Genomic DNA, 15,232 nt, shown 5'->3' with positions numbered 1-15,232 from the left:
GAAGTTAATACAGAGTTCTGGCCAAGTAGTAAAATAATTTTTCCAAACTACTGTTAAACTGACAAGGACACATGTCCACTAGCAGGCAGTGCTATAATCAAAGAAGTCAGTTAACTCTCACGCAGTATGCCGCAATTTCAATTAATAATAATAATAAACATGATACTAACTTGGGCCAGTAGTTTCATGAGCCCTCTGCGCAAAATTCAGCACCAATCAGGCACTAGATGGCGCTTTTGTTGCAAAATATAAAATAAGCTAATATTATTTTCCAAACAACTGTTTTTAAACTGAATGTTTTCCATCTTTGTGCTAAGCCCTGTTTCAGAAAGCAGATTTGGAACGACCCCTGCACTGTGACATGCGTTGGGGTGTGCTGCAGGCGTGCTTTTTTATTATTAAGAGTAGCAGAAGGAGGTGGAAATAGTGGTTGAATGCGTCAAACCCAGGATTAAGGAATGCAGAATGAGGTTTCAGATCTGAAAACCTGTTGCAACCAGGGTGTGTACAATAGTGTATAGTAGATCATTTCTGTTATCTGCCACATCCTGAGTTATAACGTAAATCGTCACCAGTTGCTGTGTACAGTTTATTAAATGCAAAAGGTAAAAAAACAAATTGCTTCTAAGCATTATTTCAATAAAGTGAACACAGAGCAGATTTCAGATCTGTCTAAAAAGTGATAGAGTTTGATGAAGCTTCCTATCAAATGGACAACATAAAAGGTAAAGAACACAGTTTCCTGCATCAAGGCATTCATTTATTAAAGCCCTATGTGATTAATCTATAATGATACTATCTAACTTCTTTATATTTATATCCTATCATATGTGTGGCTCCATGGAGTAACGAAAAGCTTTGAGGTGTTAACTCTGGCCTTAAGGCCAAAGGTCACCTGAGGGAGCTCTTTACTGGAAGTCAGGTGGTTTTGTTTAGAAATCCTCACCTGGCTGCAGCTGAGCTGAGGCTCATTGAAATGTGAAGATCACAAAAACCTTCTGCTGTGTTTTAACTGAGATATTTGCTGGAAATGTTTCCTTCTTGTGAGATCGGACTTATTACGGTACATCAGTTTAACACAACTTGAGGAATCCACAACTGTTGGATTTAAAGCTTCTTCTTATAAATACTGCTGCATTTTTTAGCTGCTGGAGGATTTTTGTCTTTGCTTTTACTTTATGTAAACTGAAACAGTAATTTCTAACTAATTGAATGTTGAATGAATGGTTTGTTGAACTGGCAATACAAATATTTTTAAATATAATTTTAATGCCCTATTTTTTCTTTTATCTTAAAGGTCATTCTTATATCTCTGTGCAGCATTTTATAATGACTCTTTCTATATAGTGTTGCTGTTTTATTTATCACATGTATTTCTGTGTTTCTGTTCTGAGTGAAGATCACAATAAAACAAGACTTCCCCCTTCTGTACCAAACAGGTCTCAGCCAGTCCGGTTCTGAGTCTCACGTGAACTCTGAAGTCTGAAGGTGACAAAGAACAGCTGCTGTCTGGTTACCTGCTGCACTTTATTCTGGTTGAAGTAAAACAGCATCTTTATAAGAAACTCAAGTTTTCTTCATGTCAACCCAACAAGCTTCCCAGAGGACCGAGGACATTCACAAAGTGATTCAACATATTAAAACATTAACAATATTAACAATATTACAATTTTGATAAACACAAATCATCTGTTACACATACGTAAGACACACTCCCTCTGAGCTCCTACAGTCACACAATAAATTTACACAGAAAAAAAACAGGGCTCATATTTTATGTTTAAAAATAAAGTAAGTTCATCACAGAGTTAAAAGTGCTTTGCATTAAGATAAAAAGCAGAAATAACAATAAGACACAAAAATCAGATCAATACTTAAACAAATGCTTAAAATTGGGACGTTGTGTGCAGAGTCCCAAAGGTTTAGCACACTCTTCTGACACCTGCAGTCTAACACATAATGAGACGATGCTCACTGTGATGGACGGTCTGACTCAAGTTTCAAGGGGCAACACACTCACATAGAAATGTAGCGTTACTGTATGACACAATAAAATATGTACAAATACACACAGTAAACTGAGAATAATGATCAGCAGAAAAGTCTGTGTGATTAGTAACTTGGCTAAAAGTAGAGCACACAGATGCTTCAGTGAGAATCAACCTGCAGAAACTTTTCCCATGAAAAAGAACTGACAGGAACTTTATATTCATCACGTTGCTTCCTTCAGACAGTTTGGACCAGACTGACTTGAGAATCAACCAGAAGAAACTTTAAACCTGTTTGAGGTTTGTACATCACAGTAAACAAGTCATTTTAAAACACATGCATTGATCATAATTGGGCTGTTTTATGGTGATGCTGCTGTTTTATTATTGCTGATGCAGTCTGAGATTGTTTCGACAACACTTCCTTGTCATTGGGGTTCTTCTGTTTGCAGGACTGATGCTTTCTGGACCTGAGAGTCGGCAGCTGAACAGCACACAACTTAAACCCAGGAGGTAAAAACATACAGACCTTTGTGAAGTAAGTATTGTAGATTTCAGACTATACTTTTAAGTCTTGATGTCTGGATCCGTTCACACCTGGAGCAGTTGTGGTTGTGGATGTAACTTGGTTTTGATCTTCCTGATAAGCTCAATGAGGGAACGTCTATCCTGGTCTTGACCTGTGAGACTGACATGAGACAAAAGTAAGTGCCAACAAATCAATGACTCATCAATCATAAGAGGAAATAGATCAATTTAAAACAGAGCAACTTACTTTCTTTTAACTCGACGAATGAGTGTAGCTACACATCTTTCAGCTGCAGTGACTAGAGCTATTACAGCAGCAATTAACAGAAGTCCACCAGCTACAGCTTCTTGAGTAGTTTTATCGTTCTTCCAGTCATATGATGTGTCTTCTTCCTCCTCCGGCCCTCCTGGTGTTTGTTTTACAGCTGCATGTAGACAGAAAACCAGTGTTTGTCAACAACATTTACCACAGTACCACATCAACAACATTTATACCAATTTAGAGACAATGAGAAACTAAATAAACAATCAGATGATTTAACAGCTACCAGTCACCTAACAGAAGTTACACCTCTTGGCCAGATGGTGACACTGTAGATAAATTATTTACATATTCACCAAAAATCTGCTGAACAGTCTGACCATGCAAAGTGATATCATGGGATGGCATATAAATAGCACGTCACTTTTAAGGACATTTTGCGTGCCATGTCAATGCATTTTAAGCTTTTTGCATGTCCTTTAAGGCGGTTAACCTTGCCTGTTAGCAGATCGTCCGTTAGGCGGTTGTGGGGTTAACCGGTCAACATGCAGATATAATCAATAACCGTAAAACTTGGATGTGATAAGTGTGGCAGAAGTTAGCAGATGGAGAGCGATGGACTTCACATGACAGTATTTGCAACTTGGATACATTTTTATGAAAAGTTGTTTTGATTCTTTAAATGAATATAAATAATCAATGAACGGACACATTCAGACTTAACGAGCGGACTTCAAAGGTAATGTGAGTTTGCACTTTTTTTCCCTTTTCATCCCTTATACCATGTGGGTTACATGGGTAAATCAATAAAAATTAAACTTTGGGGCTTGTTGTTTCCGTTAAATGAACTGAACGATTGAACTGCAATCTAATGATGTGCAGCATGTCCATACTGACATTGGTTACTGATCATACGTTTAAACATTAATATTTGTATTAACGATCTAAGCAGCTTAGAAGCAGCTAAAGCGGGCGACCCTGCATGATCTAAGAGGTTTTATAAATGCAAAGAACTTCTATAAAAACCGGACCTGCAGCCTGTTGCACCAGCGATAGATAAGTTCTACCTTAAGTTACGGTGCAAGTCCACACTAATCAATACGTTGGAACTAGTTAGTTTGATACTTAAGCTGTGTCGATGTTTGGTTGCACCACGTAAAGTCAGTGAACAGCACTATTCATAACATAGAGTTTATTACGGTTTTGTCCTCTGTCTCTCTCTCAACGTTTGGCTAAAAATAGCAACAAAATACCAACAAAAAGGTACACAAACAAGGACAAAGAATTATGATTAGGTGATAACTACGAAATCTTAATCTACAGCTAGTCCAACAGTGCGAACAAGTGGTATACCGTTAACTACAACATAGGCGTAATTTAACGGTACCCGCAACAAATGGTACCGTATGACGGGCAGATGAAATTGCAACATTATAACTTATATAGGCGTAGGGTATGTCCCCCTCATATTTCAAAATCTATGTTTTGTCCCCCCCACTTTTCTCCGACGAGTTGGCTAGCCAAGAAGGTTTACTGTGAGTAACTAGTCAATCAATCACACACTCCGCATCAGACATAATTAAATGGTAGAAACGCCGACAGAAATCATGTTGGCTGACACAACGCAAAAGTGGTGCTAAAGTTAAGGGCAAAAAAATAGAGTTCGCTGCAGGCAGGTGCAGCAAAGTACCTCACTATTGCTTTTACTTATAGCCTACCTGAAGACAGTAGTGAGGGCACCTGCAACAGGGTGGGTAGTTACTTAATAACTTGTTACAAGTAACGCCAATTTGCTAAATAAATAAAATATATAAGTCATTGCCTTTATTATTTATATTTTTACTGTTTACTCCAGTATTTTCTTTGGTCTAGTAATCTACTTTTAAATTTGCTACATTTTCCATTCATACCTTCATTACTTAACCAGTCTGTAATCTGCATTTTGCTTCATTAACCGAAATGAGCTGTCATCAGACTGTGTGTGCGCAGTTATGCAGAAAATCCCGGTATAATTTTTGGACTAGGTGTAAGATTTAAGTTGTAACATGTCTACGTTGGAAATATTTCAGCTGGTGCAAGTTTAAATTTAGACACAGTTGGTGCAACCCAGTGTAGGCCAGCAAACGGGGTATATGGGACACTGCTATTAATTTAAATTTTATGGTACTTAGGTTTAGGCAGTGATGGTTAAGGTTAGCGTAAGGTGTTTCGGGGCTAACGAAACAAACAATAGTAACATATCTTACGCAATGTAGCTAACGTAGCTAACGTTAGCAACGTAGCTAATGTTAGCAACATAGCTAATGTGACGTAGCATGGTAACGACATAACTAACTTATCAACCTTTCACCTAAAAAACTTAAATGAATTTTGTCTATTTTTTAATATTTATGTTACATGGGAATCGAACGCCGGGCTCCTGGCTCAGGGACCAATTTACTATCTATCCGACCACCCGTCCAGTGTTGGACTTTCAGGGCTGTTTAAATCCCACAGCCGCTGTTTTTACCTGTGACAGCGTGAAAGGAAATGACATGCGAAAAGCAAAAAATGCATTGGGATACCACGGCAAACGCCGTTTGATGATACCAGTCTGGACCAAGAAACAAGTGAAATTTATAGCAACGTGTTCATAATGAATAATCTACCATTTTGTGCTTCATGAAATGTTAAATTAAAGCTTCAGTGTGTAATATTTCTGAGGATCTATCGACAGAAATGTAATATAAGATCCATTACTATGTTTTCAGTGGTGTGTAAAGATGTTATATAATAAACCATTATGTTTTTATTACCTTAGAATGAGACATTTATATGTACATAACCGCGGGCACCCCCTTCCGTGGACGTCGCCACGTTGCATCCTCATGTTTCTACAGTAGCTTAAATCGGACAAACAGCGCTACTGAACGTGTTTCGTCACTACGTTCTTGTTCTACTTCTTCTACTACTAGAATTCAGACACTCATCGCTGTGTTGAATACGTAAGTTAGAAGAAGAAGTAGTAATAATATACTGCAGGGGTTTGCAAATAAGTTTTGAATCGGAGCAGTATTTTCAACCTCGCTGTTAGAATTTTGTTGTTTAGCTCAGTTGGTAAGGTGCAGGGTACACAGCCAAATGATAGTGGGTTCAAACTTCCCTTGGGACAAATTTCTTTTTTTCTCTCTTCAACAAATTAATTCTGCTGTGAATATTTCTGGGATCACGGCACTGTTTTTGTTTCTGTGTTTGATCCACATCCATCAACCTACGGACGCTTTTGCATTTCCCCAGTATCTCCAGGCAGAGGACATTTAGGGGAATCACGTTTTCTGATGGCTCTTTCAGAGGTGTGTCAAGCAGACTACAGACTCTTAGTGTCGTTTAGAATTTTTCAAAGTTAAATCTCAGTTCAACTTCAAATAGAAGATTGCAATAAACAAGATTTCTTGTGCTTTTATTTTGTAGACAAAACCACTAAAGAGGAAGTGATTATGTTAACTGTTGCTGTCATGACTGAGATCTATTTTTAAGTATTTATTTATTTATATTTTTGCTATTAGAGCACCATAATCTGGCAGTGGGCCAGATATTATTGTTGCCGGGCAGTTTTGGCGAGGGTCCATAATCACTGAGAGAATTGATGTGTTTCTCTTGTCAGTGTTTGTATAAACTTTATTTAATATGTGGTTTATAATGGACTGTGGTGCAGAAACAGTGACAGTGTTTCACACTCTTGGCTTACATTTTCCATGTTAGTAGTAACATATGGTTTCACTGAATAATTAAGTAAATATAATTTCTTAATAAAAATACCTAAAGAAACCTCATTTATTGACTGGCGACTCTCTGCGGTCTCAGAAGAAACAATGGCTGCGTTCCGATCCACAGTGTACATAAACAGTACTCCTTGCTCCCTGCTCAGGGAATGTTAAGGGAACTTCCCTCGACAAAATTCTTCCATTCGAACACCTGCAACATCATCAAAGCACACGTCAGTTCCGCCGTGTGTTACCCATGTAACGTAAACACGTTGGATAGGCCAATTTTTATGTAAAATTGAGTTGAAATATGGTGATTTTTGTAGTGGTTTATGGTAAGATGTGGAACAATGATGTTGCGTGGTTGTGGACTTGTGAGTAACTTATACCATCTGCTAGGTTACGGTCTCAGTCTGAAGCGGGTTTGATTTGGATCACACTTCCCTAACCCTTCTCTGCTTCTGATTGGCTAGTAGTCCTTAGGTGGTGACCAGGTGGTGCAGTGATTTATGTGGCACATTTTAAAGTATAGCTATTAAAATAAATGTTTTGCCTTTAAATCAGATTTGTGCATCACCTTTATGAGGCAACAGTTGGCCTGTGATTCACTATTTCTATATGAGTAACCATGGTAACAGCTCACTGACCCACCTTCAGGTGTGGTGAGGATCACGTCACTGTTCTCTCCATGAGAGGTCACGTTCAAGACAAACTGTTCTGTGGGTGTAAATCAGGAAATATGTGGAGTCAGACCTCAGTTTTTAACCTCATTTCAGCCACAAACACTTCTATCAAGGAACTGACTGTTTATGGAAAATTATTTTAAATTCAACACGTCAGAAGAGGCTCTGCAAACATTAGTCCATTAACAGATTAGTCGAATAATCAACTATTCTGCCAAATATTTGCTGCTTCCAGCTTCTCATGCAGAGTTGCTGCTTGTCTTTGTGAATAAAATATGTTTTGGTTTTTTGGACTGTTGGTCAAACAAAACCAGCAGTTTAAGGACGTCACTCTGGGCTCTGGGAAGTCGTGAGGGGAGATATTAACATTTATTTAAAAGACTCATAGGTGTCATTCACACTGGGGATGCTGGAGACATGTCCCCACCACTTTTTGAAAGCATTTGCTAAAGGATTTCTAAAAAATTAGCTTGCAACAAGAAATGTTAAATAACAAATAGAAATTCTATGAGAAAGGTTTATTTGCACATTAAGAAAACATGAAATGCAGTTTAAAGAAGAAACAGATCTGCCTTGTCCAAAACAGTAACTTAGGCTAAAAATAATATCAACCTGTTGATAATATTTTTATATTCTGATTGTCACCGGCCACTTGAATTTTGTTTCCCTTAGTATAAATAAAGACATTTCCATCATAAATTACAAAATGTCCCTTTGTTCTCGTGACTCCAATATTGTGCATTATCCCGTCTCATGGATTAAGTGTTTCATCACACCCCTAATATGAGCTCTTAAATGTGCCCATCATTTTTTAAGTTAATTAATCAAGAAAATAAGTGTCAGGTTAAAAGACATAGAGAATTGTTAATCACAGTTGCAGGGGAGACAGTTTTATTAGAGGAAGAAGATACAGGACAGATTTGTGTAGATGTATTTCAGTGAATCATGAATAAGTTCTTCCTTTAAGGTTTGTAACATTAACAGATCAGTCAACAAATTAAAGGCCACAGTAGAGCATCTGGGTGTTTTAGAAGTCTGTGACATATAGTCTAATCTTCTTCAAGTCTGAATAAAAACATTTAAAAGTAGTTTTATGTGTATTGAACTTCAAAGAGCATGTGGTTGAATATTTTCTCAGTAGACTATTAATTTTCATGTTTCTGCAAATCGAGTGACAGAATATTAGCCTACTGTAAGTGAAAGTAAACATATGATTTTAATGAGAAGACACGTGACTCTGCCAGCTGTCTGCGCTGCCTAACTTTTTGTTTCAGTTCTGACACAAACGCCAGGGGTGCATTCCCATTGGATAGTGAGTGTTTGAGTGACAGCTCCGATGTTCAGTGCAACGAGCTGTTGCCCTGAAACACTGGAAGGTTTACAGGAAACTGGATTGCCATAAGATTAATAAAGTAAGAAGTCATGCAGCACGAACATGAGAGCTGGCAGCGTCAAAGCAGATTGAGAGCAGAAGTCTGATCAGTGAGAAAGCAGCAGGGGGCGCTGTAAACAACAGGGCTTCTCATCAAACAAGGAAAAGACCAGTAGTTTGTTTGCAATTTATGGGTTTTACTTTTGAGATTATTGTTTTTGCTTCAGTAGGCCTGAGTTTTGACTAAATAAACTCTGATTCCATAGTTTACTGACAGCCCCCCCCCCCCCCCCCCCCCCCCCCCCCCCGAACTTGTCTTAACGTTATTTTTTTAGATAAATAAATAAATAATAAGGAGAGAGAGAGGGAAAGAGATACTAGACATTGCTCATGTGGTCCAACACTTTCTCACTCACACAAAGCACAAGTTTGAAAAGCCTGAAATCAACAAAGAAATGCGGCTGAATGTTTCCTCGTTGTCATTTAAGAACTCGCAACAGGTTTAGATCAAAGGAGTTTAATAAAGAACCGAATATAAAACTTTCGGCCACTTTGAATCGATTTTCTGATCTGCGTCGATGTTAAATTAATAGCCTATGCGCGTCAGTCAGGTGTAAACAAACATTATATTTTTCAGTTGAACACAATTAAAACAACACAAACTGTAAACAGAAGCTTTTAGTTAGGTCTACTTACGGGTTTAAAGCCATTGAGCAGCAGCTGTCCCACTTTATGTCACCTGAGAGACTTAATCTGTTAAACTGACGAATTTACGGTTCAGAGCATGAAGAGGATATTTTTGTTTACAACTCGCATCAGCTGAGTAGGCTACATGGCTCATAGCATACGTGACCTGAAAGAAAGTGAAAGTGAAGGTGAATACGCATCAGATCAAGTTAAACCGTGTAAACCTCATCTCCTCAGTTCCTCTGTCCCAACAATCAGGCTCGACTGAAACACAGTCTAGCCTACATGTTTTTATTAAAAATCAAAGTTTGGACCATAACTGAACAACAAAACTCACTAATGTGGAATTCATTTCACACACAAGAGAAAAATAGGCTACTGATGTGAACAGAAGCTGTCAGACCGTTTGACAGCTGATGTTAACCATAAACAGCAGGTGGAGCTGCTAGGCAGATTTTGTAGCAGAGCCAAACGTTGCCATTGATATTACCTATCTAGTAGCCTGTTTCAAAACAATATCAGCCTACACATAATGTTGTTTTCAGTGACAACTAGATGTCATAGTGTCTCTGTTAATGCTGTTGTAGATCCCTCAATCAATTGACCAGATGGATATTGAAGATATTTTAGGTGAGAGAAAGAGAGAAGCAGGAGAATGGCAGGGCAGCTGATTCTGAGGTCAGTCCTCTGCAGGTCTAAGGAAATGTGGGCTGTTTTGTTTTTTCTAATAATAGACATTTGTTCACAGGTCTAGGCATGACGGCAAAGCCTAAACTAAATTATTTAATGATATCTATTTTCTATATTCTGACTTTCTGCATTTATTTGCTGTAATAAATTAAATAAATAGGCTATGTAGATGCTGCCTAACTGGCTAGGCCATACATGAGCATATACCCACAGATATAGGCTACACAGGAAAATATAATAAAATAAAAGCAATCATACATATATGTATCCATACATAAAGTAATTATTATTCCAAATCTTTTATTCCTTCCACCATCAGGTTATTAAATTCAGATGGTAGCCGCTTTAAATAGGATCCTTATCAACAGCTTAGTATGTGTTTTTTTATGCAGTCAAACTATAGAGCTAAATCACACTCTGGTTGAACCAATCTACAGTGCAGTAACAGTAATTAGTGTAATTAAATAGCATTATTTGGACCTGCAACTTATCTAAGAGAAAGAGGAATTAGATATGGTATTACTTCATCACCCATTTACATGAGCAGCTGTTGCATTTAAGTCACAGCCTACAGAAGAACTCATTCTGGCCTAAGTGAATTCCCCCCATGCGTTGATGCGTCTAAAAGCTAACACTACATGGCCGTCGGAACCATTGTATGTGGGTGGGACAAGGGTTAATTCTTCACACACTAACACTGGTTATACTCTGCAGGTGATGTCTTTAAAACACATTACATCTGACTTCCAACTCCTACTCGATGAAAGTGGAGGTGATCTCAGAGGACCTGGACACAACTGAGCTTTTCTTGAATGAGCTATCTGATAAATCTCTGGCAAAGTGAATCCCAGGCACACATTTGCTCAGCAGCTGCACGACTTCTTTCCTAAACTTTTGTCCTACAAAAGCGTATATGATGGGGTTCAGGCAGCAGTGAGTGTAGGCAAAGGCCTCGGTCACTGTTACTGACACCATTAAGGGCCCTTCCTTTTTACAATCAAGCAGTAATTTACCTGTAGATTTCAGAAACCACTAGAACAGGCAAATGTTATATGGAGGCCAGAATAAGAAAAAGGCCACAGCTACGGCCATGATCATCTTGTCAACGCGGTGCTTCATTGCACTCCTCATGTTCATCAGTCTAGGGATGATCCTGGAGTAGCAAACTACCATCACCAAGAAGGGAATCACGAGACCCAGTATGTTTATTGCCAAGAGGTTATAAGTCTCCCAGCCATCGTTTTCAGGGAGGTAGGCACAGCGCAGCACGCCAGAGTCGAATTTGTAAAGACAAAAGCCGGTAGAGAGACACTCATGCTCAGCATCCAGGTGAACACAGTCAGAGCGATGCCTTTCCTCAGAGTGCGATATCGTGGTACTGCTTGCGCGTGCATGAGGACGACGTAGCGGTCCAGCGTCATGACAACGATGAAGAAGATGCCGCTGAAGAACCCGATGTTGTGGAAGCCAGCGATGAAGCGGCACATAAAGTCTCCGAAAGTCCATTCACTGACCACAGAGTAGTGAGAGTAGAAAGGCAGCGTGAGGACGAACAAGAGGTCGGAGAGAGCCAGGTTGAAAAGGCAGATGTCTGTGAAGTTAGTCTGGTTTCTGTGCTTCACCAGGACACACACCACGAGGCTGTTACCTGAGAGAGGGGGGAAATGTCAAATCTGTAAGAACACTGTGTATCATATGCATTTCAGCTTTGTAAAGTAATGGTCTCCTTTACTCTCTCTCACTCACTCACTCACTCACGCACCTATGAAGCCGAGGATGAAAACCAAACTATAGAGAGTAGGCAGAAAAACTCTCCCAAAATCTCCCACATGGTCGTAGTTGCAAGGAATGAACTCTCCCACCTCCCCTCCATAATAAGATGAATAATCATACACGATGAGGTCAGTGGTATTTTCTTCACCACCTGCAGACAGATAATTAGTTTTAAATTTCAACATTTAAAACATCTAAGCTTATTGTCGTTATAATTCACGCACATGTAAAACAACGACTGCCAACAAATTGATTTTTTTATTAACTACATCATCTGAAACATTTTAATAAGGACTATTTTTCTACTCCTTTTTTTAAGTAGGATAGTTCCATTGAAAGGTATTGGCAGTAAACATCTGATTACTTATAGAACAGGAAGTGGAAAGTGTTTTTGAATGTAATTTTTAGTGCTGTTAGCACTGCAAAGATAACACTGTATTAGTGAAAAGTCAGAAATACTGAACAGAAATAAATCCAAAAAGATTAAATACAATAAAATGTACCCAATCTATCGAGAGGGGTCCAACTGCAGACCTCCACTGGCAACCCACCTCCACTGTGAGGCAGGTGTTATGCCGAGTTTTGCCTGCCTGCCGAGAATTGTATGCACCTCCAAATACTGCTTTTAAACGCTATAATATTCTTTGTGGGGTTCTTTAATGGTGATAAATGATTCGAAGTATATATTTAATGAACGTTTAGTCTTTAATATTTTAATACACTTAGTAGAAGTAGGCCTACCATTCCTTGAAATTCAGTAAATATATGTGGTGATAACGCTGTTTGATCAACGAGCACAGCAAAGTGTTTGAAAAGGACCTAAAGAGGTGGATGCATAATTCGGCAGATCAACTTTTTTAGGCTACCTGCCGACATTTGCATCCACCTGTTTTCTCAGCTAGGTGCATGCAATTCGAGGCAGGCAGGCAGAATTTGGCACAACACCTGTTAGGACAGGAAATAACCATACAGGACGTAACGTGATGCATTCTCGGTTGTTTCTCTACTCTACACATCGCGACTGTGGTGAAGGTGACTGGTTAGCATTTTCCAAAACGTTGAGTAAAGTCTGAATGCATTGTTCTTGGTATATGTCAGTCGTCAAAATAGCTACCGCTGTCAATATTGTAGGCCTATATCTAAATCACACAAATTACAGAATGTTACACGTTTGTAATTTAGGCTACGCCAAAGGTGGCGTTAGCTCCTGTAGTAGCAGGATTGGCTTTATTTCCTGGATAATGTAAGCTACTCATAGACTGTATGAAGCTACTGTGTGCTTTATTAAACATTTTTTGTGAAGCATTTAGCAAGGGCATAGGTCTGCATTATGACACTCTTATGAACTAAAATAAAGATCTATATCGTTTAGACCGTTCGGTGTAGCTTTTTCACACTTAAAGCACATAATGCACATTGCTGCATCTCCTCTTTTCACCCTGTGTGTTGTACGCTCCGCTCTTAAGCTACAGAGTGATGCAACTTACTTGTACAAAATCTTTGTTGGGAGTTGCACATGCGCAGTTCCCAGGTAAGCACTACTAGCCAATCATAAGCAGAGAAGGGCGTGTCGTAAGAAACAAGGTAGTGTGATCCAAATCAAAGCCGCTTCAGACTGAGACCGTAACCTAGCAGATGGTATAAGTTGCTCTCAAGTCCACAACCACACAACATCATTGTTCCACATCTTACCATCAAGACTAAACGTTGAACTGTTTCCGGTGTTCTGACGATCTGTGCTGCCTTGCTGAAAAATGCTACCATAGCGCAAATCGATAGACTCAACTCTACTCGGCCCTGCTCCGTTTTCCATTGCACATTGTACCCAGAGATAGTACGTGGCTTGTCGTCATAGTGACGCCACACACAACTGCCGCGACGTAATGTTCAATGCGACACACACACCGATCCACACAGCTTTCTCTTTTTTATGTTAAAACGTTTCAACATTACTCAGAATGTAAAGACAGATAAGCGGTATGAAAACCTTCCAGCTGTGTTTTCCTCTGCCGTTGTTGCTGCAGCGGTCTGTGTGACGGCGGGAGCAGAGGGCTCTGTGAGCGGGCGGCTGGCCGGAGGTGAGGTGATATGAAAAAAAGTACCTGGAAGCAGGTGCAGGTGCAACATTTCTACAATGTAAACCAAAACAAAGGCGAGTGGAGCCAAAGGGCCTCCGCTCAGACTAGCTTGGTTTGAAGGCGTGCCTGCCTGATGTTTGGTTTAGTTCTGCATTTTTCCTTAGTTATCTTTTGTCTGTAACCTGTGTTTAGATTTTCTTTAGTTGTATATTCTTGTGATGTTTTTTTGATAGTTTGCCCTTTGACCAGCCAACTGGGTTACTTCATGACTGTTTTTGTGTATTTATATTTTGAGCAGGGTGCCATCTTGTTGGGCGGCTAGGTACCCGTGGCAAGGTCCCTTCACCTTTCTGCATGTAAGTAATTGTATGGGGACACAATATAGTTGGCACCATTTTTGCCGTGAGCAATGCTGAGTTTAGTTTGTTGTCTTGGAGAGCTGGACTTGTATAAAGTTTGTATATAAAGAAGTAATTATTGTAATAAAGAACTTCTATTACCATTTTATCATAGTTCTTGCTGTTTCATGTTCTTTATTTTTCAGCAGTTCCAGTCCCAGTTGGTTTGTTAAAAATGCATACATTTTGGTATTTGTTGAAACACGCCTCATCAGTAACATTCCTGTGCCTTTTCCTCTTTATTCTCCTTCAAATGTCAAGATTTAAATATTTCCTGGGGCCCAATTCCCTAGGTGGCGTACTTTGGATTTCATTAAATCCCCCCCTTACTGGTCCATCATGCCACATGGTCATGTTTAGTGTTTTGAAACATTTATTTTGGCACTGGCACCTCAAAGAATTTGATTACATTAATTGTTAGGGTGGCTATTAACAGAGTGGCGACATGAGTTTAAGTCATGGTGGTGATGGCTCACCATTGTAAAATTACCAGGTGCCAGTAGAGCAATATCAATATAAAATCTAACAGATAATGCTTCACTTACTCAAACAGCGTTAAAGATTGGTCAAAAGAACAGTCCCTGGCTTTCCAGCAGTCAGTGGAGTGCTTTTATGAAGGGTAAAAGCAAGGATCAGACAATCTCACTTGCAGGTTTAATTTACTGAAACTTTGTTTTTTGGGTTTGAAACAAACTCTATCAACTGGTAACTCCTGTTACCAGTGGTGGGCAATATTACAGTAATATTACTTTTTCCAGTAACTAGTGTATTGATTACCTTTTCCCAAAGAGTAATATTATTACAGTTGGTCTTACTAATCCAATCATGCTGCGTTACTGAATGCACCATCCTTGGCGTGACTGCACGGCAGGTCAACAGCACCGGAAAGGGAGAGAAACTCTGGCCGCTGCTGCCAGTGATGCTTGGACTTGTCGGGGAAAGAGTGGCATTAAGCAATGTACAGTGGATAGAAAGTCTATACACCCCTGTTAAAATGCTAGGTTCTTATGATGTAAAATAATGAGAGAAA

At 39.2% G+C, this 15,232-nt stretch overlaps 1 long non-coding RNA gene and 1 pseudogene across 2 annotated transcripts; both read right to left on the bottom strand.

Annotated features, from left to right (window-relative positions):
- Positions 1-1,506: 1,506 nt before the first annotated feature.
- LOC123966039 lies at positions 1,507-9,422 on the bottom strand. Of its 2 annotated transcripts, XR_006823847.1 has the most exons (5): positions 9,273-9,422; positions 7,173-7,238; positions 6,577-6,732; positions 2,764-2,941; positions 1,507-2,676 (listed from the first exon to the last, which is right to left on the bottom strand). It is a non-coding gene; the product is annotated as an uncharacterized LOC123966039 (long non-coding RNA). The 2 variants fall into 2 exon arrangements; XR_006823848.1 differs by lacking the exon at positions 6,577-6,732.
- Positions 9,423-10,445: 1,023 nt separating this feature from the next.
- Positions 10,446-13,439, bottom strand: LOC123966038 (annotated as a pseudogene).
- Positions 13,440-15,232: the final 1,793 nt, after the last annotated feature.

Source organism: Micropterus dolomieu, unplaced genomic scaffold (genome assembly GCF_021292245.1).
Source record: "Micropterus dolomieu isolate WLL.071019.BEF.003 ecotype Adirondacks unplaced genomic scaffold, ASM2129224v1 contig_12329, whole genome shotgun sequence".
Taxonomy (NCBI): domain Eukaryota; kingdom Metazoa; phylum Chordata; class Actinopteri; order Centrarchiformes; family Centrarchidae; genus Micropterus; species Micropterus dolomieu.
This window is presented reverse-complemented; position numbering and strand designations above follow the sequence as displayed.